The 24,041-nt window shown below is 41.9% G+C and overlaps 1 long non-coding RNA gene across 1 annotated transcript; it reads left to right on the top strand.

Moving 5' to 3' along the window:
- Positions 1–21,881, top strand: LOC122551970 (uncharacterized). Its single transcript, XR_015757514.1, has 3 exons — positions 1–198; positions 19,636–19,680; positions 21,609–21,881. It is a non-coding gene; the product is annotated as an uncharacterized LOC122551970 (long non-coding RNA).
- Positions 21,882–24,041: the final 2,160 nt, after the last annotated feature.

Consider the following 24,041-nt stretch of genomic DNA (forward strand, 5'->3'; position numbering starts at 1 on the left):
GAGGAACAGAAATATTTTTTAAGACAATGCTTTTTCCTGTCCGGGAGCAGAGGGAGACAGAGTGGAGGTGACGTTGAAGTCAAGGAGATTGCCGGGAAGGTAATTTGGCAGCGGCTAAACCTGAGATACTACACTTGTATCCTCCCGCACCACTGTCCCCCCTCCTCCTCTGACCAGATGAAAAAAAGACTCTGTAAAGTAAGGTTCTTTTTTTCTTTTAGATATTTAAGTGCATTATTTGGTGTTCTTTAGTTGATATAAAGCTAAGGCTTGCAATGGCAGGGGACCTCAGACTTGTTGCATGTGCCTCTTGTCTGATGTGGGAGCTCAGGGACGTGGCTGACGTTCCTGACTCTTACACTTGCAAGAAGTGTGTCCAGCTGCAGCTGTTGTTTGACCACATGCAACAAGTCTGAGGTCCCCTGCCATTGCAAGCCTTAGCTTTATATCAACTAAAGAACACCAAATAATGCACTTAAATATCTAAAAGAAAAAAAGAACCTTACTTTACAGAGTCTTTTTTTCATCTGGAGCTGCGGATGGACTCACTGTGGAGCATCCGCAATGTTGAGGTGGTCGTGGATAGCACGTTTAGTGAATTGGTCACGCACAGATTAGAATTGCTGAGGGAGACAATGAATGGGTGACCAAAAGGCAGAGAAAGAGTTGGTAGGCAGTGCAGGTGTCCCCTGCAGTCAACTCCCTCCAAAACAGGTATACCGTTTTGGATACTGTTGGGGGAGATGGCTCACCGGGGAGGGCAGCAGTTGCCAGGATCATGGCACAGTGGTGGGCTCTGCTGTTCAGAAAGGCGGGAAAAAGACTTGTAGGGCCAAAGTCATCTATTGTGGGATTCTATTGTAAGGGGAGTAAATAGGCGATTCTGTGGCCAAAAACGAGATTCTTGGAAGGTATGTTGTCTCCCAGGTGCTCGGATTGGGGATGTCACCGTTCGGCTGCAGAGCATTTCTGAAAGGGGAGGGTGAACAGTCAGTTGTCATGGTGCATATAGGCATCAATGATATAAGTAAAAAACGAGGTGTGGTCCTGAAAGCAGAATTCAGGGAGCTAGAAGTTAAAGAGGAGGACCTCAAAGGTAGTGATCTCAGGATTGTACCAGTGCCACGTGCTAGCCAGGCTAGAAATGAAAGAATAGGCAGGTGATTTGAGAGATGGTGTAGGAGGGAGGGGTTTAGATTTGTGGGATATTGGAACAGTTTCTGGGGAAGGTGGGACTATTACAAATTGGACGGTCTACACCTGAACCAGACCGGAACCAATGTCCTTGGGGGAGTTTTTGCTATTGCTGTTGGGGAGTTTTAAACTAATGTGGCAGGGGGCTGGGAATCAGAAGAGAAGACTAGTAGACAGTGAGGTGGAAACTAGAGACTGTAAGGATCGTGAAGTTAGCATTATCAAGGGGAAGAGTAGGCAGAGAGTAGACTAACGCAAAAGAACTGGCAGCCTGGTGCATATACTTTAATGCAAGGGGTATAGTGGATAAGGCAGATGAACTTAGGGCTTGGATTGGTGCCTGGGAGTATGACATTATTGCAATCAGTTAGACTTGGTTGAAGGAAGGGCATGATTGGCAACTAAATGTACGAGGATATAGATGATTCAGACAGGACAGGGAAGGAAGTAAAAGGGGGGGAGGAGTTGCATTGCTGGTCAGGGATGATATCATGGCTGTGCTAAAGGAGGACACTATGGAGGGCTTGAGCAGTGAGGCATTATGGGTAGAGCTGAGAAATAAGAAGGGTGCAGTTACATTGTTGGGGCTGTACTACAGGCCTCCCAACAGTGAGCATGAGGTAGAAGAACAAATAGGCAAACAGATTATGGAACCATGTAGAGCCACAGGGTGGTGGTGATGGAAGATTTTAATTTTCCCAACACTGACTGTGATGTGCTTAGTGTCAGAGGTCAGATAAGGCAGTCTTTGTAAGGAGTGCCCAATATGTCAATAGTCTGACAAGGGAAGGGGCCACATTGGACTTGGTGTTCGTGAATGAGCCAGGCCAGGTGGTAGAAGTTGCAGTAGAGGATTTCTTTGGGAATAGTGACCACAATTGTGTAAGTTTTAGAATACTCATAGACAAAGATGAGAGTGGTCCTAAGGGACGTGTACTAAACTGGGCCAAGGTCAATTATATCAAAATTAGGCAGGAGCTGGGAAATGTGGATTGGGCACAGCTATTTGAAGGAAAGTCCACATTTGAGAATGTGGGAGGCTTTCAAAGATAGATTAAAGATAATGCCGGATAGGCATGTCCCATTGAAAACAAAAGATAGGAAAGGTAAGGTTCATGAGCTGTGGATGACAGGAGAAATCATGCGACTAGCCAAAAGGAAAAGGGAAGCGTACATAAGGTCCAGGCATCTAAGAACAAAATGGGCCTTGGAGGTGTATCAGGAGAGTAGAACCAATCTTAAACGAGGAATCAAGTGGGCTAAAAGGGGTCATGAAATAACTTTAGCGAGCAGAGTTAAGGAGAATCCCAAGGCCTTTTATTCTTATATAAGAAGCAAGAGTATAACCAGAGAAAGGGTTGGTCCACTAAAGGATAAGGAAGGAAGGCTGTGTGTCGAACCTGAGAAAATGGGTGAGATTCTCAATGATTACTTTGCATCAGTGTTCACTCAGGAATGGGAGGTGATGAATGCTGAGATTAGAGATAGAAGTTTGTTTACTCTGGATCATGTTGACATAAGGAGGGAAGATGTGTGGGTAGGCTCGAGGATATTTAGGTGGACAAATCTCCAGGATCAGATGGGATCTATCCCAGGTTGCTGAGGGAGGCGAGAAAGAAAATTGCTGGGGCCCTGATAGATATCTTTGTAGCATCCTTAAACACATGAGGACTGGAGGGCTGCTCATCTTGTCCTCCTGTGCAAGAAGGGTAGTAGGGATATTCCAGGTAACTACAGATCAGTGAGCCTGACGCCAGTGGTAGTAAAGTTGCTGGAGAAGGTACCGAGGGATAAAATCTATTTACATTTGGCAAAGAATGAGCTTATCAGTGATAGGCAACATAGCTTTGTGCGGGGGAGATCGTGCCTTATCAACTTAATAGAGTTCTTTGAGGAATTGACCAAGTTGATAGATGAAGGAAGGGCTGTATATATCATATACATGAAAGTTAGTAAGGTGTTTGACAAGGTTCCTCATGGTAAACTAATGGACAACGTGAAGTCATACGGGGTGTGCAGGGTGTTCTTGCTCGGTGGATAAAGAACTGGTTGAGCAACAGGAGGCAGAGATCAGTAATTGAAGGGAGTTTCTTGAAATGGAGAAAAGTGAGCAGTGCTATTCCACAGAGATCAGTGCTAGGGCCGCTATTGTTTGTAATAAACATAAAAGATCTGGAAGAGGGCATTGTTGGTCTGAGTAAATTTGCAGATGACACAAAGATTGGTGGAGTAGCAGAAAGCATAGGGGACTGTCAAAGAATAAAGGAGAATATTGATAGATTGGAGAGTTGGGCGGAGAAGTGGCAGATGGAGTTCAATCCAGGCAAATGTGAGGTGATGCACTTTGGGAAGTCTAATTCTGGAGCAAACAATACTATAAACGGAAGAGCCTTGCGAAAAGTTGATGGGCAGAGAGATCTGGGAGATCAGGTCCCTGAAGGTAGCCGCACAGGTGGATAGAGTGGTCAAGAAGGCATATGGTATGCTTGCCTTCATTGGATTGAGTGTAAGAGCTGGCAGGTCATGTTAAAATTGTACAAGACTTTGGCTCGGCCACATTTAGAATACGTGTGTACAGTTCTGGTCACCACATTACCAAAAGGATGTGGATGCTTTGGAGAGGGTGCAGAGAAGGTTTACGAGGATGTTGCCTGGCATGGAAGATGCTAGCTCTGAAGAGAGGTTGAGTTAGTTAGGATTGTTTTCATTATAATAAAAGGAGATTGAGGGGGGAGTTGATTGAGGTCTACAAAATCATGAAGGGTATAGTCAGAGTAGATGGAGATAAGCTTTTTCCCAGGGTGAGGGATTCAATAATGAGAGGTCACGCATTCAAGGTGAGAGGTGAAACATTTACAGCAAGTACTTTACATAGAGGGTGGTAGGTGCCTGGAACGCGTTGCCAACAGAGTTAGTAGAGGCAGGCACGATAGATTCATTTAAGGTGCATCTGGACAGATGCATGAGTAGGTGGGGAGCAGAGGGATACAAATGCTTTGGAATTGGGCGATAGGTTTAGACAGTGGATTGGATCGGCTCAGGCTTGGAGGGCTGAAAGGCCTGTTCCTGGGCTGTAAATTATGTTTGTTCTTTGTTCGTTGATTGCAAGAATCCCTCCCAAAAATAACTTGATCATTTTAGCCAACTATCTACTATAGGAACAGCAACAACAACTTGCATTTATATAGTTAGTTTTAACGTAAGAAAACATTATATTGGCTTCTTGACTGCATTCTCAAACAAAATTTAATACAAAGTCACATGAGGAAGTATTAGGGTAGATAATATTAGACAACAAGGCAAGTTTTAAGGAGCTTTTTAAAAGAGGAGAAAAGTGAAGGAGGTTTGCAGAGCTTATTGCAGAGCTGGACAGTCTGTGCAAATGGAGGCACAGCCATCAATGATGGAGATTATGGATGTACAACATGCTTGCTAAGTCCAATGTCTGACCTCAGGATCAGTAACATGCAGAGCAGATGAAGTGCTTGGAGATTTATGCACTCCCTTTACCAACTTCACCTTGATGTACTCTTGATGAAGTCTCTTGATATGTTCCAGAATAAACTTTTTATGTTTTGGTCAATCATTAGCCAGATTCCTCTGTGAGGATATTGATACCTTCATGGATTCTGTAAGAAGATCCCTAAAACATTTCCACTGTCTACCTGGAAGTCTCCTGCTGCAATCGAGTTCTGAGTAGAGCAGTTGTTTTGGGAGTCTGTTGTCAGGCATATGAAGGACATGTCACATCTAGAAGAGCTGGTTCTGAGAGCACCTCAGTGTTGTACTGGCTCACCAAGCGATACTGCTGCTGGACCATCTTTCCTGCCACTAGATCTTGCAAAGGTACCACCGATGGTACTTCTCTAGGCCTTTGAGGTGCCTGCTCTAAGTTGTCCAAGTCTTCAAAGGGTAGAGGAACACGGGAATCATTGCTGCCCAACAAAGCAAGATTTCACTCTGCGGTTTGAGATCCAGGACTTCAGCTGAAGGCTGAGTTGGCACTTCATGACAACGACACGTCTCACTGTCTATCGTCTGCCTTCATCAACAGGAGGCACCACCATACAGCAAATGATTCACTTTTTCAAGAATTTCATCATTAATCTGAATCAACAGGAGGACTTCACAGTTTCTTCGTAAAGCCAAAGTACAAAGGGATCTGGCAGTGCTAGTTGAGGATTCTCTAGAGGTAAACATGCAGGTTGAGTCCGTGATTAAGAAAGTGAATGCAATGTTGTCAATTATCTCAAGCGGGTTAGAATATAAAAGCACCGTTGTGCTACTGAGACTTTATAAAGCTCTGGTTAGGCCCCATTTGGAGTACTGTGCCCAGTTTTGGTCCCCACACCTCAGGAAGGACATACTGGCACTGGAGCGTGTCCAGCGGAGATTCACACGGATGATCCCTGGAATGGTAGGTCTAACATAGGAGGAACGGCTGAGGATCCTGGGATTGTATTCATTGGAGTTTAGAAGATTAAGGGGAGATCTAATAGAAACTTACAAGATAATACATGGCTTGGAGAGGGTGGACGCTAGGAAATTGTTTCCGTTAGGCGAGGAGACTAGGACCCGTGGACACTGCCTTAGAATTAGAGGGGGTAAATTCAGAACAGAAATGCAGAGACATTTCTTCAGCCAGAGAGTGGTGGGCCTGTGGAATTCATTGCCGCAGAGTGCAGTGGAGGCTGGGACGCTAAATGTCTGCAAGGCAGAAATTGATAAATTCTTGATGTCACAAGGAATTAAGGGCTACGGGGAGAATGTGGGTAAGTGGAGTTGAAACGCCCATCAGCCATGATTGAATGCCGGAGTGGACTCGATGGGCCGAATGGCCTTACTTCCGCTCCTATGTCTTATGGTCTTATGGTCTTCTGCGTTATCAAGATGATCAATAGCCCAACCATTCAAGGATTCCACAGCACTGACAATAAAATATAGAGGGAGCTCATCAAGGACAGAAAGACAGTTTGTGCTCAATGGAGAGGACGTTTTTAAGAACTCCTTAACAAAGACAATGTCTTTGTCTTGAAAAACCTTAACTCCTCATTACCCCATCCACTTCAGTTTCGACACCACTCTAGTCCAGATTGATGGTAAAAAAGCCAATCAACAGCCAAAACGTCCTGCAGCTGGTGCAATCTCTGCCAAAATTCAGAAACAAAGTGCAGATGTACTCCTGACACAAATGCATGATCTCATACCACTCATCTAGAAGAAAGAATGCAAGCCAAGAGATGCTAGGAAAGCTGTGAATGTGACTTGTATGGAAGAAGGGAGATGTCTCTGAATGCAGTAGCTCCAGAGGAGTTTCCCTGCTGTTTTCCAAAGCAAGATCTTTGCTAGGATCCTCCTGAATTCCCACTCCGCCCAGTGGCCAAGGAAATCTTTCCAGAATGACAGGGCAGTTTTTGCCAACCAAGATAAATCAGAAACCTGATCTTTACTATGTGGTAAATTCAAGAAAAATGCAAAGAGTATTACAAAGTTGATGAAGTGTGGCACTGGAAAAGCACAGCAGGCCAGGAAGCATCTGAGGAGCAAGAGAGTCGATGTTTCAGGCATAACCCTTCTCCAGGACAAAGGAACTGTGTGTAGCCCTTTTTTAATCTCAATAAGTTTTTGACTCTGTCAAACATGAAGGTTTATGAAGTAAACTGCTCAGATTTGCTTGAATTCTGAAATTTGTCACCACCATGAGCAGACTCAGTGGTGATATTTAAGCCATTATTCCCAGCAACAGGATCCTAACTCAGTACATGAATCAAACAATATTGTTTCAACGCATCTCCATTTTCCTCAATGCAAGTCTAAACCTTTTTTGTACAGCAAATTACTCACACACCGTGGTGATTGAGATAGGACTGATGGGAAACTCTTCAACTCATGCTGCCTTCAGTCCAAAAACCAAAATCAGTCTAACCTCAGTCATTCAGTTCAAGTATGCAGAAGATATTTACATACGTGCTCATTCAGAAACAGCGTTCCTGACAATTGTCAATTGAAAGCATATGAGAAAATGGCCCTTTAAACAGCTAGGAATCTAAACCATAGTAGTTTTTTACTGTACACCAATGAACCAGTGTGAAGTCATTTCATTTTGTTTCAATGCTTCACAGCACTGATGTCTTTTTTTCTGAAATGTATTTGTCAGCAGTGGGATTCTTTTCAAGTCTGAAATCAAACAATATTCAGGGGATAAGAATTACACCAGAGCCTGTAGGTCCACAGTTGTTTGAAATAAGTTTTCCTCTCTTCCAAACCTTCACAGCTTTGTTTAGATTACTTGAAATGAAGGGGAATCTTATTGGAACTTGTTTCATTCTCAGCTGGAATTCAATTCCCAAGACAAAGGGTCAATTTCACAAATGAAGTAGTTAAAGGGTGTGCATTCATTGGTGCTTTCCATGCATAAAAATCAATATATTCGGCATAAATTTATTGTTAAACCTACTAAGCTGGCCAAAGTAGCTGACAAATTTAGCATGTTGTAAGCATAATAATTATTACAAGTGTTACTATAAATGAATAATGCCATTTTCCTGATGTAGCTGGCTGATAAAGATAAGCATGTGCTCTCTATAAGATAGAAGAAACATTGGATTTTAGATTACTTCAAATATATGCAGACTTCTCTGAATTGATAAAGTGTGGCACCAGGGAAAAAGCACAGCAGGTCAGGCAGCATCCGAGGAGCAGGAGAGTTGATGTTTTGGGCAGGACCCTTCATTAGGACAGACTATAAGTTGACCATATTGCATTTTTCTTCTACTTTGATTATGCCAAGAAAACAAATTTTAAAATGACACTCCATTCATTACATTTCTGAAACCAGAATTTTTTTTAGACAAATTTTCATCGTGCTAAAGAGAGTGAGTCAACTGGTGTAACTCATGTGATTTATACTTCATTCTAATATTAAATAGATATCTATATTATCCATTTTCAATGTCACCATTTTGTGGATAAGGCGAGTATGATATGACTTGGAAAAGCATATTTAAGAATCAGGGTGTCAAACCTGAGGCTGTGATCACGATGTACCGGGCAGCAGTGACTTCCACACTCTTATGTGCTTCAAAGACTTAGGCTTCCTAGAGTAGACTCATCAAAGTCTTTCCAAGACCCTTCAAATGCAGGGCAAGCAAGATGGCCAACAGCAATGTGCCCTGCAGTGAGGTGTCAATTACTCAGAAACTACTTCACTGGCTTGAACACATAATTCATATCCCTGACTCCACACTCCTCATGCTCTACTCGGATGTCAGTCATGGCAGCATGGCAATGGAAGCACTTTTGGGATGTCCTAAAAATATCCCTTAAGAATCATAGAATCCCTACAGTGTGGAAGCAGACTATTTGGCCCATCAAGTTCACATCGCCAAAGACCATCCCATTCAGACCCACCCTATCCCAGGAATTTCCCATGGCTGATCCACCTAGCCTGCACATCTCTGGACACTAAAGAGATTTTAACATGACCAATCCACCTAACCGATGCATCTTTAGACTGTGGAAGGAAACCTCTGCACCCAGAGGAAGCCCATGCAGGCACAGAGAGAATATGCAAACTGCACACAGGGTGGAATCAAGCCCAGATCCCTGGCACTGTAAGGCAGCAATATTACCCACTGAGCTACCAAAGTCAAATATCCCAGCTGATTCATCAGAGACTCTGACTTTTGACTGACCAAAGCGAAGAATGATGTGGAAGTGCCAGTGTTGGCTCAGGGTGGACAAAGTCAGAAGTCACACGACACCAGGTTATAGTCCAATAGCTTTCAGAGCATTGCTTCTTTGTCAGGTGAAGTGAGAGAGAACAGCACACAGACACAGAATGGCAGAGTAATCAATGGCAGAGAGATCAAAAGATCATACAAGTGGTGCGAATGAAGTGCTGGATAATATAAAGTCTATTGTATATAAAGTCTATGGTGATTGTTGCACAGTGTCCATTCATCTATTGTCGTAGCGTCTGCATGGTCTCGGCAATATCCCATGCCTCCGAGCATCCTTACCTGCAGCGTATGAGGTAGACAGCATTGATTGAGTCACATGAGTATCTGCTGTGTACATGGTGGGTAGTGTTCCCATGGGCGATGGTAGTATCCATGTTGATGAGCTGACATGTCTTGCAGTGGTTGCCATGGCAGGGTTGCGTGGTGATTTTGAAGAATAGTCCATGGTAAGTCTGATGGTGGGATGAAACCTGTTGATATCGTTATGTAGTCATTTCAGTGATTCCTCGCCATGAGTACAGAACAAGAAAATGTTGTCAATGCATCTGGTGTATAACATTGGTTGGAGGTCCTGCACAGCAAAGAAGTCTTGCTTGACCTTGTGCATGAAAATGCTGGAATAGTGAGGTGCAAATTTGGTCCCTATGGCTGTTCCATGTATCTGGATAAAGAACTGGTTGTCAAAGGTGAAGAGGATGAAGCAGATGAGTTGTAGGATGGTGTCTGGAGATTGGCACTTTTTGATATTGAGTACTGAGGCTCGGTCAGTGATGCCATCGTCATGGGGTATGCTGGTGTAGAGTGCTAAAACGTCTGTTGTGAAGAGGAATGTTCCTGTTCAACTGTCCCATGGTGTTGAGTTTCTGTAAGAAATCCATTGTGTCATGATAGAAACTGGGGGGTCCCCTATACAATAGGCTTAAAGATGCCCTCAACATAGCCAGAGATGTTCTCATACAGGGTCCTGATTCCTGATACGATGGGACATCCAGGTGTGTTGGCTTTGTGTATCTTTAGAAGGCAGTAGATGTCTCTCTATGAGAGAAGTACACAGGAGGAGAGCACATAGGATACTCTGAAGGTCTGGATCAAAGGTGTTGATCTGTCTGTTGACTTGATGGGTGTGTTCTTTGGTTGGATAGGCAGGTAGCTCTTAGTAGTGTTCCTGGGTTGTTCAGTTGTCGGTATGCTTCTTTGCAGTGGTCCATTCTATTCTGTATAACAATGGTTCCCACTGGTTTGATAATGATGTTGTGATTGGTTTTGAGAGCATTGATGGCATTGCATTGTGCTTGAGTAACATTCTGCGCTACCTTGTAAGCACGGTTGATGACTCTGGTGTTAATCCATTTCCTGAGAGCTTGAGCATACATGTCGAGCCCAGGACAGCGGCCTTCTGGAGGGGTCCAATTCGACTCTTTCTTCTTTGGTCGCAGAACCATTGGTCTCTCTGTTGACTGTTCCAGTTTGTTGGTTGTCTCATTGGGCTTGCTGCTGACATCTTGGGGTTTGTGGAAAAATTCCTCGAGCCTCATTCATCTGATGATTTCCTCTGTGTTGGCTGTGAGACCAATGGGGACCATTTTGGTTGTGGGGTAGAAATTGAGCCCTCGGCTGAGAGCTTCGATTTTGTCTGGTTGAAGGGTGTAATCAGACAAGTTGACAATCGATTTCCATGTGGTGGTAATGGTGTCAACCATGGTATGAAAAAGATACACTTGGGAAGACCTAGAATGTAAAAAGACATTGCTAGGAGCATGCAGAGTTGAAGCTGAAACATTAGAGAAAGTGCAAAACGCCGACAAAAACTCAACTACGCCACTCTCAAAGAGCAAGCTCCACATGTGACAGAGTCTGCAACTCACACATTGATATTATCAGCCATCTACCAAACCATTGAATGGAATGGAAGTAACTCACCATTGATCCTGAGGAAATGCCAAGAAGAAAACAGGACAATTCATAGTGGGTTAAATGAACCAATTGGAGGTATTTTAAATTTAGTCTCAAATCTATCACATTGTGTTATACTGTACTATCACCGATACAAAATTTTCTTGTCTCCCTTTCAGTAATTCACCTCATCAGTTGTACTTAGACATGCTCAGGAGACACATTGCTGCCCTAATACTCAAGTTAAGTTAACATTTTTACATAACCTTTGACACTTGTTTGAAATAACTTTTCATTTGCTGTGAAATAACCATGTATAATGCAGTGAAACTTGTCGAGTATCAGCAGGCTTGATGTCTGAGGGAGAACGGAGAAGGGAGTTTGGGTGAAGTGAGAAAAACCTTATGCTGCCTTTAAATGCATGTTATGCTGCACCCCGGAGGTGGGTGGACTTGAACCAAGGCCTCCAACCCAGAGACACTCCACTGCACCACAAGAAACCTTGCTCTTTTCTGTAGACTTTTTAATATAGGTTTATGACTTGGGAGAAGTAAATACATTTGTCTTTGGGTGCTAAATTGGATATTAGTAAAATAGGCACAATGATTGTAATATGCTCATTGCCTTTGATGACGTAGTCTGAATGTTGTCTGTTAATTAACGATTATTGCATGCAGCCAAGGACAAATGTGCTGTTGAGTGGCTTCATTCCTTAGTAGAGTATCTTTGTTCATGCAATGTTAGCTGCACCTCAAAACAGTTAAACAAGTATAATCTGCATGTACTTCTTGAAGGGATATTTAGAGAGGGACACACACACACTCACCCTTACAGAAAGCTCAACATGTTCATATGAGACATCAAGGTCAGTGAATATATTTTCAAATGCCTATTGCATCAACTGAACCATTAGCCTCAAATGATATTTGGTGAATGCACCACAGCTCCATCACTCACCCATCTTTTTTAATCATGCTCACGCTGTGATAAAGGTTCCTGATATATTATTATCATTTTGAAGCTTGGATTCTAAAATAGACAGAACCATGCGTAGCTTGATTTCCACTTCCATTTTTGATGTGTTAATATGGGAAGAAGATAGTATTAGTTTCAATTTAGATTATCTCTGTGGGTGGCTCTGCATTGTCTGGAAATGTGTTTTCGTGCGTTTAAATGAGGTTTCAGAAAACCCTACAGATAAAAATACTTTAGAAAGTAAGAACAGAACAAAGAAAAACAAAATGTGCTGTTGCCTAGCAACAAGGCATCCAATGGCACAGGCAGACAGAGACAAAAGTAAGTTGTCAAAAAGCAGAACCATCCATAAGGTCGATGAGCGTGCAGAATTATTTCTAAAAGAAACAGGTCACTCAGAGAGATAAGGTCAATAACATCAGGTGTGCAGCTTAACAATCTCTACAGTATCAAGGGCAGGAGAAAAGAACATATGAGTGGTTTAGAAGTTAGTAAGAGAAAAGCTTCAGAAACAGAAAATTTAATGGTGTCAGGAAGGAAGGTATCCCGTTCAATACACGAGATTAAGGAATACATGTTAAAGAGTAACGAAGCTATGTTTGCAATTTGTTTAAGATCTCATGAAGCGCCGTAAACTAAAGAAGATAGCATTAAGTGAGTTCAGAGGGTTGTCAAAAAGAAACCAAGTACAGCCATGCCAACTTGTTACTTGAACAGGCAACTATAAAGTGAATACAGGGTGAGCTTTCATTTCGGTTTGTGTATCTGTAAGGTTTTTCTTGGGAGTAAAGCTTCATTTCTGACCTTTGTAACAAGATTCTTTCAATTAGTTGTTATATAATGTAAAATTGTTTTTTCCTCAGTTCATGTGTGTAATGAACTTTGATGTTCATTTGTTAAAAGTACATTGCCAGCCTTGTGTGAAAATGTTCAATAACTAATCTGCCACAGTAAATTAATTGCAAATAACCTATCAAGCTAGTTTCACTCTGGAATCTAACATATCCTGTATAATAATAATCAACATCTCTGGCTTATTCATCCCCAAATATTTAGCAATGCTGCAAGCCTCACATCTATACCTTCTTATGACCACTCCCCATTAAGGTTCCTTAATGTGTTATGGCTCTGGATGGTATACCTTAAACTGTTAATTTACTTAAGGGCATCATGGTGGCTCAATGGTTAGCACTGCTGCCTCACAGTGCCAGGGACCCGGGTTTGATCCCAGCCTTGGGTGACTTTGCGGGAGTTTGCACATCTCTCCATGTCTGTGTGGGTTTCCTCCGGGTTCTCCGGTTACCTTCCACAATCCAAAGATGTGCAGGTCAGGTGAATTGGTCATGCTAAATTGCCCATAGTGTTAGGTGCATTAGTCAGGGGTTAATATAGGGTAGGGGAATAGCTCTGGGTGGGTTAATGTTTGGAGGGTCAGTATGGACTTGTTGGGCCAAATGGCCTGTTTCCATTCTGTAGGTAATCTAATCTTAAACTCCATCCTGGATAAGATGGTAGGAACTGACTCCTCTTTATTTACCGACCATCATAGTTGGTTACCACAAGATTAATTTTAAAAGAATCACTTCCCCTGTGTGGGCCAAAGGTGTTTAGGCACAAAAAGAAGCTATTTTAATGAGGCTTTCCTAAGTTGGCGACAAAGTGAGTTTATTAGTGAATACAGGTGGCTCCTGACATAAGTAGGAATGATAACTCAACACACATTTGCACAGCTTAGAAATGAGAAAGAAGATAAAAGTTAAAAGAGATACAGATCCATCTCAGGGTTGTTCATGACAGGAAGACACTGAAACATTGATTTCTGAGCAATCAATTCTGAGCAAGTAGTTGAATTGTTGTGTTAGGTAAAAACAATGACTGCAGATGCTGGAAACCAGATTCTGGATCAGTGGTGCTGGAAGAGCACAGCAATTCAGGCAGCATCCGAGGGCAGCCTGTCCTCGGATGCTGCCTGAATTGCTGTGCTCTTCCAGCACCACTGATCCAGAATTGTTGTGTTAGTTGAGCAGTCAATTTTGAGATTCTTGATTTTTACCCTTTAGTTTTGAACTGGCTTGCTAACAAGCTTCCAGCAGACAACACAAGAGAGTCCTCAGCCACTGGCCCACAGACACCATGGCTGAAACTCACAATCCCAAGTTAATCTTCAACTAAAGACATTTAGTGCAGCTTCAGAGAACTTGGAGCTTCCTCTCACTCACTCTCTCTTTCATCGCACCATAATTCACTCTTCCTCCTGTTCTATCAGTCTCTCTCCTACAAGCAGTTGCAGCATCTAATCTAATCAAGCCAGGCTGTGCCTCTAAGAAGCACAAACAGGCTGTACATGTGAGCTTGAACTGTTTTGAAATGCAGTTGACCTTGCAGAAACTTGAATCTCCTAATAAGGAATGCAGCCATTCAACAGCATATTTACATTTGGCTGCATGCAGTCATGCTAATTAACAAATAGCATTGCAGTTAATGTATCAATGAAAGAGAGAAATACAAACGTGTCTCTTCCACAAACTACTCTCTTTTTTCCTGTCTTGTTCAGTCACAGGAAATTACAGTTCAGTTTTTAGTGCATTCCTCACTTTGAAGCCTCTTTGATACCTTCAGGTATGACATTCTAGAATTGCTCACCAAACAGCCACTGGATATACATCTGCAATTATCTTTTGGCCATTTCAGTCTGCTTTTTAAATAGCACCTGTTGCAATTAAAAGTTCAAAATGTCAGTTGATCATGGTCATGATAATCTCATAACTTAAACACACTGCTTGCTATTGAGCCATGACAGCCACATTACCAAACACATTGTTCTCTCAGACACATTCCTCACCACTCTGCCATTGCAGGACTAACTTTCTCATAACTAAAGAGATCAGAATCTCCCCGTCAGAGTGCGCACAACTGCATGTTCTAACCCTAACGAAGGTTTCATTGGTGATCTTCAATGGATCCGCATTCATTAAGCTTGAGATCAGCGGTAGGGCTATCTGACATCATACTTTACCTCCATCTTACAATCTCTGCTGATTTACAAGCTGCAGATGGTGTAAGAATTGCTTTCCTTGACTTAGCTCACAATAATACTGACAATGCCACTCTTTCCTTGCAAATACTTAAGAACTGCAATCTGGCCAGACTGTAGTGTTATGAAGATGTGGATGTACTGTACCTTTAAGACAGTTAAAAGCTAGCAGTGACAGCACCAAGTGTTCTCAATAAGATACAATGTAACGTGTTCCAGCTACTGGGGTAGCTAGGGTAGCTGGCTGCCTAGAGACAAAAACAGATTCAAATTCAGCCAATTGGTTTAAATTATGCTCTCAAAAAAAAACTCCAATCAAGTTTGAATTTAGTATATTGACAATCTCCAAAACCAATGTACACAATCCAATGATCTGGGAGGAAAATTGAACAGTTGGGAGGAGAACAGCCAGGCCAACAACATCTGCATACTGCACAGAAAAATAGCTCTCTTAAAGGTATCTCTATCGATCAGTAACTGTGAAGTAGAATCCCCAAGAAGAAGAAAAGAAGACAGGAATACTGTACAGAGAAGAATCAAAAGCTGCCTGGTTTTGCAATAAGAAGTTTTGTTTTGTAAATCTTAATCGGACGTTTTATCAGACTAGTATTACAGAAGGGAAGGTAAAAGATAGGTTAGAGGAAGGACTTGTACATAGTTGTTAACTAATCTTTCTCTGTTATATTTTAAGAAATAAGGTTGTTTAATTTTTACTTTAAATAATTCTTGGCCTCTCGAATTTTCACAGATTACTGCACGGGATAAATCCTTTCTGTGTTGCTTTAAATTAAGCAGGAGTGTTTACCTCATGTAGTAACAGTAGTAAAAGAACAATGATGAAGAAGAAACTCCATCTTTCTTTGATGCACACAGTTAAATACTACCCAACAATTCTGTTTCTCTATTCACAGTTGCTGCCAGACCTCCCGAATATGTCCAGAATTTTTAACTTTGTACGACCCAAATTAGAGTTCAATGCCTCAGAATTTAGAAGGTTAAAGGATTATTTGAATGAAATCTTCAAGGTACTGAGGGGATATGAAAATAGACAGAGATACAGCTTTTCACCTAGTTGTGGAATATTCTGAAAATTGGAGCCAGACTTCTCAGAACTGAGACACTTCCAGATATAAAGTGGTGGTAGAAGTTTGGAACTCCCTTCTGCAAGTTGCTCAATGAATTGTTAATACCAAATATGAGATTAATAGATTTTCAATAGATTTGTGTTAAAAGTATTAAGGGATGTGGGGCAATGACAGATTTGTGGAATTAAGATCACTCAAAAATAGAAATTACTGGGAAAGTTTAGCAGGTCGGGCAGCATCTGTGGAGAGAAATCAAAGTTAACATTTCAGGTCGAGTGACCCTTCCTCAGAATACCTGCAGTTCTTTCACTTCTATTAAAATCACCCAAAATCACAATGAACAATGATAGAGCACGCTTGAGGGGCAGAATTACCTCTTCCTGTTCTTCTGTTCCCATGTTCAATGGTCTCTCTTATGCAACAGTGGATGGTAAACTGTAAGTGCTACTCACTATCCAAGGGAACAGTTGAAGCAAATAGTTTGGGTCAATTTAGGAGCAAGTTCAACAAGCATTGAGGTGAAAGCAAATTGATGGTTACAATGATAAATTTAAATGAAAAAATATGGGGAAGGCTTCAAATGGTAAGTAAAATCTAGCTTGGACTAGTTAGGCCTTTGCCCCTGTTGGATATCCTATGTAATCCTATGATTTTAAAAATTCACTCAGAGGATATAGGCATCTCTGGCTAGGCCAGCATTTATTGTCCATCCCTAATTTCCTAGAGGACAGATAAGAGCCAACCACATTGCTGTGGGCCTGCAGTCACATGTAGGCCAGATCATGTAAAGATAACAGTTTTCCTTTCCTAGTGAACCAGCTGATTTTTTTTAAAATCAACAATCATGTCATGGTCATCATCAGACTCTTCATTTCATATTGTTTATTAAATTCAAATTCTACCACGGCAGGATTTGAACTCAGGTCCCCAGAACATTAGCTGAGTTTGTGGATTAATTTCTGAAGAAGGGCTTATGCCCGAAACGTTGATTCTCCTGCTCCTTGGATGCTGCCTGGCCTGCTGTGTTTTTCCAGCACCACATTTTTCAACTCTGGTCTCCAGCATCTGCAGTCCTCACTTTCTGCTTTGTGGATTAATTGTCTAGCGAAAATACCACTAGGCCATTATTTCCCCTGTAGCACATACATTATGATTACCACATGTCTGCCTTAGAAGACCCAGGTGTGTGAAATGTTATTGCCATGTACACTTCCCCACCCCATCAGCCGTTGATAATTCAGCCATTGCTTTGATTTGAGGTTGTGGTTGTGACTACAGCATGTGGTGGACTTCAGTGAGCACAGAGTTCCTGAAGCAGTTATGTCTGACCCACTCTGTCTCGCTGAGTCTCAGGTGGCACAATTTCTCACTGATTATTTTTTGTGAACTTGGCCTCCTGCTGGGAGAACTCCTCCGCCCCCTTCCCTCTTCCAGCAGCTCGTCTTGCTCTGTGTCAACTCCACTCATATGCCCCTGTAGCCTGAGGAAAATGCTATTGCACCATGCATAGGCTGGCCACTGCCAGAAGTCAGAAATACACCCCACCATTCATTCATCCAATTTGCATGCTCTTTCCCTACAGTAATGCATTTTTGATGGGTATTGAATGTGGATAAATTATAGAATTGCTTATAGAACAGACAATGTTTAGAAGCCAAACAAATGATTGTGAATAGATTACTGAGAGATTTCCACTTGTTAACCTGGTGCACACTATGTGATTGACAGTTAAATAATGCCTCTTTAATGAATTTTCAAGTACTTCTGTGATGTTAAAATTAACCATGTACTTTGTTAAGAATTGTCAGTTAAATAAATCCAACAGTGCCAAGGTCAGCACAAACCAAGTAAAATAAACTGACATTTCAAACCAGTTGATTATATAGTGCATTCTTTGGTCTTGTTTTGTCTTGTGTTAAACATCCAATGCTAACCCAACCTTTCTTAAAGAAAGAAAACTGCGGATGCTGGAATCCAAGGTAGAACACAGCAAGCCAGACAGCATCAGGAGTTGGAGAAGTCAACGTTTCAGGTGTAACCCTTCTTCAGGACTGGGGGTGGATGTAAGGGGAGCTGCAGATAAAGGGAGTAGGGGGCAGGGTAGTGAGATGGGGAGAGGTGAAAAAAGATAGAGGGTACAGCCTGGTTGCCAGTCCAGGCCCGGCATTTTCCTTGACCCACTTTTGCAGTCACACCTGCATGGCTCTTGTTTTGCTTAAAATGTTTAATGACAAATAGCCTTGTTACAGGTGATCATCACACCATTGTGTAAAAGAATATGAATCTCCATAATTGTCCGACAAATGCTTCGGGAATAAGATTATGGTTTGATTCGTGTGGATGTTATGCAACAAAATAATGGTGTGCTGTTTTCATATGCAGTATTTGTTTCTCATTTTGCAAAATATTTTTACATAATACGGTGGAGTTCAACTGTGAAAAACAATTTGGTTACTTCAGTTAAACTAGAATGCTTTAGTTAATACTGCAATTTGACAATAGCTTCGCACATAGTAAATTATAATAAAAAGCCAATGAAAATTGCCTATTCCAAAAACTGGTGTGTCATTAGTACAATAATGTTCCATGTTCTACAATGTGTAAATGCAATCTGATTTTCTCATACTGCACCAGAGTGTTCAAGGATTTAAACAAAATAATAAAAACAATTTGCTCCCAATCAGAGACAGTGAGCTTTAGCATCAAATTCTGACTCATATATGTGCATGGTTGACTTCTGGGCATCACTTTTATCAATTTTTGTTTAGCAAGTCAAGTGTGCGGTGTTAAATATGCACAGGCACCATGTCCATTCTATCAACTCTCCTCATAGGGAAGGTGATCTGAAATAGCTTTTCATGCTTCAGTGAAGTGGGGTTTAGGCAATGTTCCCTCTAACTTTCCCTGCTCTCTTGTAAACCTCTGAGGTGTGAGCTTGGCAACAGTTCCTGAAGGTGCCAGCTGTACACAGCATGTCGATTGGTGAGTCAATGGCTTCCCAGTGAGTGTGCAGCAAAGAGAAATAGAGGGTACACAGGCAACAACCTTATCCGTCTCAAAATTCAGGCTAACACTCCAGTGCTGTACTGTCAGAGATGAAATCTTTCAGATGAGACTTTAAACCAAGGCCTGTTTGTCTTCTCAGTTGGATTAAAGGACTCCACATCATTCCAAAGTAACGACAGATGGTTCTGCCAAAGTTGTCGGCAATGTATCATACAATCCCTCTCGTGCAGAAAGAGGCCATATGATCTATCAGGTCTGCACCGACCATCCCATTCAGGCTCAGCCCTCCATCCTGTCCCTGTTACCTTGCATTTCCCATGGCCAATCAACCTAACCTGCACGTCTTTGGACTGTAGGAGGAAACCAATGCAGACATGAGGAGAATGTGCAAACTCCACACAGACAGTCACATAAGGCTGGAATCAAACCTGGGTCCCTGGTGCTGTCAAGCAGCAGTGTTAACCGCTGAGCCATCATGCCACCCTTGTAAGTTGATCAATAACCATTAAAATACAATGAGCTGTGCCTTTACATTTATGTTTGGGGCACTTTGCTATATCCAAGCCTGTCTATCACATTTCCTCCAGTTCAACAGTGAGTACACTTCAAGACTTCTTTGTTTTTGTGTAAATCACTTTGGGGTGCCATGAGGTTGTCAGAGACAATATATGATTACAAATCCATCTTTCTTTCTCTCTCTCTGCAGACAATACAAGGCTACTGTCCTCTTCTGCTTGCAGGAAAACTATCCGTAAGCATCCAATTGTAAATGCTCCAATTGTAAATCTTGGACACAATTATTTGGAGCACATTCTGTGAAGTAGAGACACATGTCTGCATTGTTTGCATTGTAATCTGCTTAATGTAGCTTTCTCCATATGTTCTATTGTTTCACTGTTATTGGTGTTCAACCTAGCAACACAGCATAACAAAGGGAAGAATAGACTCGAAGCAAAAATAAGCCATAAATAGGTAGACATTTCACAGAAAATTAATTAGCAATCAAGTGCAAAATGTGTTGTGGAAACATGCAAAATAAATCATAAAAATGAAGAATACAGCAGCGGGGTTTGAACAATGAAAGTAAACAAAGAGATCCTCATAATACTACTGAAACTTTGCAGGAGAATTGCAGAAACCCTGGAGGACAGAATGCACTATTTCTTGGGGTACATGCGAACCCTAATTTTTTGAATAGTTTTGATTAATTAAGGGGATTACGGGGGGAAGGTAGGTGAATAGGGTTGAGAGATATATCAGCCATGACCGATTTGTGGTGCAGACTCGATGGACCGAATAGCCTAATTCTGCTCCTGTATCTTATGGTCTGATGGCCTGTGATCTTCTGTTGAATTTTAGGAAAATTGACCGAACACAGGGAAGCCCACTTTGGTGAGTGCTGGCAGCTGTAGCTCCACAACAGTCCGGGCAATGGAGCCATTGCTGTAGCTGATGCCATTCGTCATGGCAACATGGCTCTCATATGAAGTGTTAGCCACATGTGGTTGGCTTTCAAGGTGAGCCATCAGCTTGGTGATGGACAAATATTCCTTAAGACTTGAGCAGTCTGATAGCTAAAGGATTGGTGAAAATGCAGACTATTCTGTTAGTGATGGAGTAGTGGGAATTCAGTGGCATGGTCCTCCTGCCTCAGACATCATGGCCTGGGAAAGACAAAATAATCAAAGACAGAAACTACTTGGGTTTTGCTGCTAATGCAAACTTTTTGTAACTAATACTTTCTTTCAGAATAAACCATGCTGCAAGATATCCTGGAGATATCCAAAAGCAAGGTGTTCACACCAGATGGAGCTGATCTTGTCAGATATGACTTTCTGAGCAGCATTCTCAACACTTAATAGACAGTGAAAGCCAAGTAACCTGCAAGTTGAATGGTGATCCCTTTAAATAGCACTACTGGGGAGGCTCCCTTTGGTTACTGAATACTGGCCAGCTGTGCATGTTTAAGAAACACCATTAACTGAAGCAACAAGGTGGGAAATGGAAGGTCATTAGATGCCTTTTATAACACTCTAAAACAGCATGAAGCTCAGTGTAAGTCACTCTGAAGTGGGTGGGAGTGTTGGAGACACAATATCCTGTGATATTGTTTCTGATAAATTAAGAATATGTTGTCTTATAAAAGGCAAGATGCAATATGTAGGAAAATACAATGCACTGTAACCTAATAATTAATATTTCATATACCAGCATATTTCTCACACAGTAAGTGACAGGTAACGCTGCACGTAGAGTACAGCTCGTGATGGATGCATTGTCTGATATGATCTGCCTGTCTGGCACTATGCAGGTGCTGAAATGAATACACCATGTTATTAATTTGTGTGATAGGCAGAATGTCTTTTTGAGCTCTACTATTCATAATTAATTTGCAATTAATCAGTATTTGATACTCATACAGTATTTTTTATAATGTTGTTTTCCTTTTACACTGCTATCTCTTGTAAATTATATTGATGAGTGCAAATGGAAACCTTCAATAAGAAGTGTCTTTTATCAGCAATCTGAAACATTACAGAACTTTTTTATAATCTCTTTTTACTTGCTGGCTGACCTGTTGTGCATTTTCAGCATGATTTGTTTTTAATGAAATTTTCAGTGCTTGTACGCATCATTTCTTTTCATTTGAACTTCTGTGTATTCTTAACACAAAAACAGACTGTTCTTTTGGGAGGTGCAGGAGTCCATGAAGTTCTCAGAGAAAGGTCACACAACCATGCTGTTGGGAGTGTGAACAAAGGACTGGACTGGAATCATCTGAGAGAGAGGCTGTCACAGAGCAGAAGAGGAACAGCTTCACCATCTCATTTGCTTTTTTGAATGGCTCAAATTAAAGTTGCACATTAATCCCTCAGCCAGATACAAGGCTCATATTGTTTCTGTTTTATCCTGTCATTTAGCACAGACACAAAGGAAGGAAGATTCCCTTGGTAGTCATCAGGCCTCAATCAAGTTGAGAATGGTAGCCTTCACTCAGGGAGATCTGGCTCAGTAAGTTAAGGGCAGCCTCCAATAACAGTGCTATGCTTGAAAATAGTCAGCCACTCAGGGTGGTCAGAACAGGATGCTATCCAAATAAGGAGTGAGGGACTGAATCTCCACTAGCTTTTGGCCATCTCCCAGCTTTCGGCCCTGTTGGGGCTGCTTTCCTCCCGGAATGAGAGAGAGGCAAGTATTAATGGAGCTAAAGTGGACTGGACAGCTGTTGGTCCAGCTGGGGAGGTGTCCAGAGTGAGCGAGTAGGTGGCGCTGAGCACATGTAGGGTTAGTGATGTCTGGGTTGGTTGGGTGATAGTGAGCGAGGGAAGATGTTACAAGCCTTACTGAACACAGTAGAGCATATGCCTTGGTGAGAGGTGGGACAGCAGCAGTGACAGAGCGAGAGTGAGGTAGCGGAGAGAAGAAAATGGTGACACTCACACTGATGGAGTGGAGAATGTCATTGCTCTGCTTCCTATTGTCCTGGCCATTCCTCCAGATGACTGAGATTACACTGATGGGTGGGGCAATCTTGAACCAAACTGACATGGTCGGTTGTTGTGGCTTCCATTGGGGATCCTGGGGGAAGAGGACATCCATATCTATACCACCTCCACGACTGTGCCTACAAAGCAATGTATGGACTTCCTCCTGTATGCTATGTCTGTGCAGAATGCAGTAACCATGCAGGCTAGCTCTGGATTGACACTGCCTGTCCAGGGGCACAATGGACTTTTAAAGATGTTTCTGGCACCAGAGACGCCAGTGAATTTAAGAAAATCCTGATTGGCGATCTGGTCCAGGAACAGAACATGGAAAGATGGGGCTGGAATCGGATATGAGGGATGCCACAGCATGTGAGAGGTTATTAATGAGGTTAGTTTAGTAAGACGTGGTAAGAAAATCTGCTAAGCCTCGTGATGGAAGTTCTTCCAAAATACTCGATGCAACTTGGACTGAGCCAAAAATACATAAGCTTCAGGTGATGGTTTTTCAGATCTTTCTCTCTCAAGATTCTACCGTATCAATGTTCTTGTCTCCACCAATCCTACCGTTACCTATCGTTATGCCAAAGGTTTTCCTTTTCAAACATTCACTTGGCAGGATTATTTCAGTGATCCTAATGTGTGTGCCCATATGGCGCAGAATTTGTTCATTTAAAATTGGGATTCGATCAGAGACAGCAATAAAACCATCACAGATTCCTACAACCCTGTATTGTAACGCTATTTCCATAGCAACACTTTTCAGGAAAATAAACTACTAATCCATACATCAAGCTCTCCCATTTAATTTCCATTGTGTTAATTTGAATTAATAACTTATTTAGTTATGTAACTACCTATCTTCAAGGTACAGGCGAGGAAAGAGCAGCAGGGTGTGGAAGCACAGGGTTACCCCGAAGAGCAAGATCTCACTAAAGCTGAAACTTTATTGCTGGAACAGCACAGCAGGTCAGGCAGCATCTAGGGAACAGAAGATTCGACGTTTCGGGCACATGCCCTTCTTCAGGAAGATCTGAAGATCTGAAGATCTCACTAAACCTTTACTTGGCAGCCACTGACAATATGGTAGTGCCAGAGGCTTGAGAGGCAACAGCTTGCCTTAGCTGATATAATCATGAAATGCTCTGTACAACTTTGGGGGGAGAAAAGAGGAGGATGTAAATACAAAAGAGCTATTCACAGAAGGAATTACCAAGAAATGACTGCTTGCAACTATTTCTCCTGGCTACCTCAGGAAACTGACCATGAGATGTATATGCAGTGATCAAACTCAGCAAAGATAATTCAGGGCTGCAGTTCAAGGTTTGCTTATGTTAGTGCAGACGGCTTGTATTCTTAGTGTATAAACTTCTATACACTAAGAATTGGCAGAGTATTGCCTAAGCTGTTGATCAAAGAAATGTGGTTGGCATAGAAAGAAAGATATGGTAAATACTTCTCAATGACATTTAGATAGTCTGGTCTTGAAAGTTCACATTAAGCAGTATTGATTGCTTTATAAACAATTTTGTAATAACCAGAGTGCACGCAATACTAAAATTAATTAAAAACCAGGCACACATATAACCATTGCAATAACACAAATACATAGCTGGATGGCTGTGAT

This window comes from Chiloscyllium plagiosum, unplaced genomic scaffold (assembly GCF_037043375.1).
Source record: "Chiloscyllium plagiosum isolate Xiang-an unplaced genomic scaffold, Cpla_swu_hap1 HiC_scaffold_7, whole genome shotgun sequence".
In the NCBI taxonomy this organism is placed as follows: Eukaryota; Metazoa; Chordata; class Chondrichthyes; order Orectolobiformes; family Hemiscylliidae; genus Chiloscyllium; species Chiloscyllium plagiosum.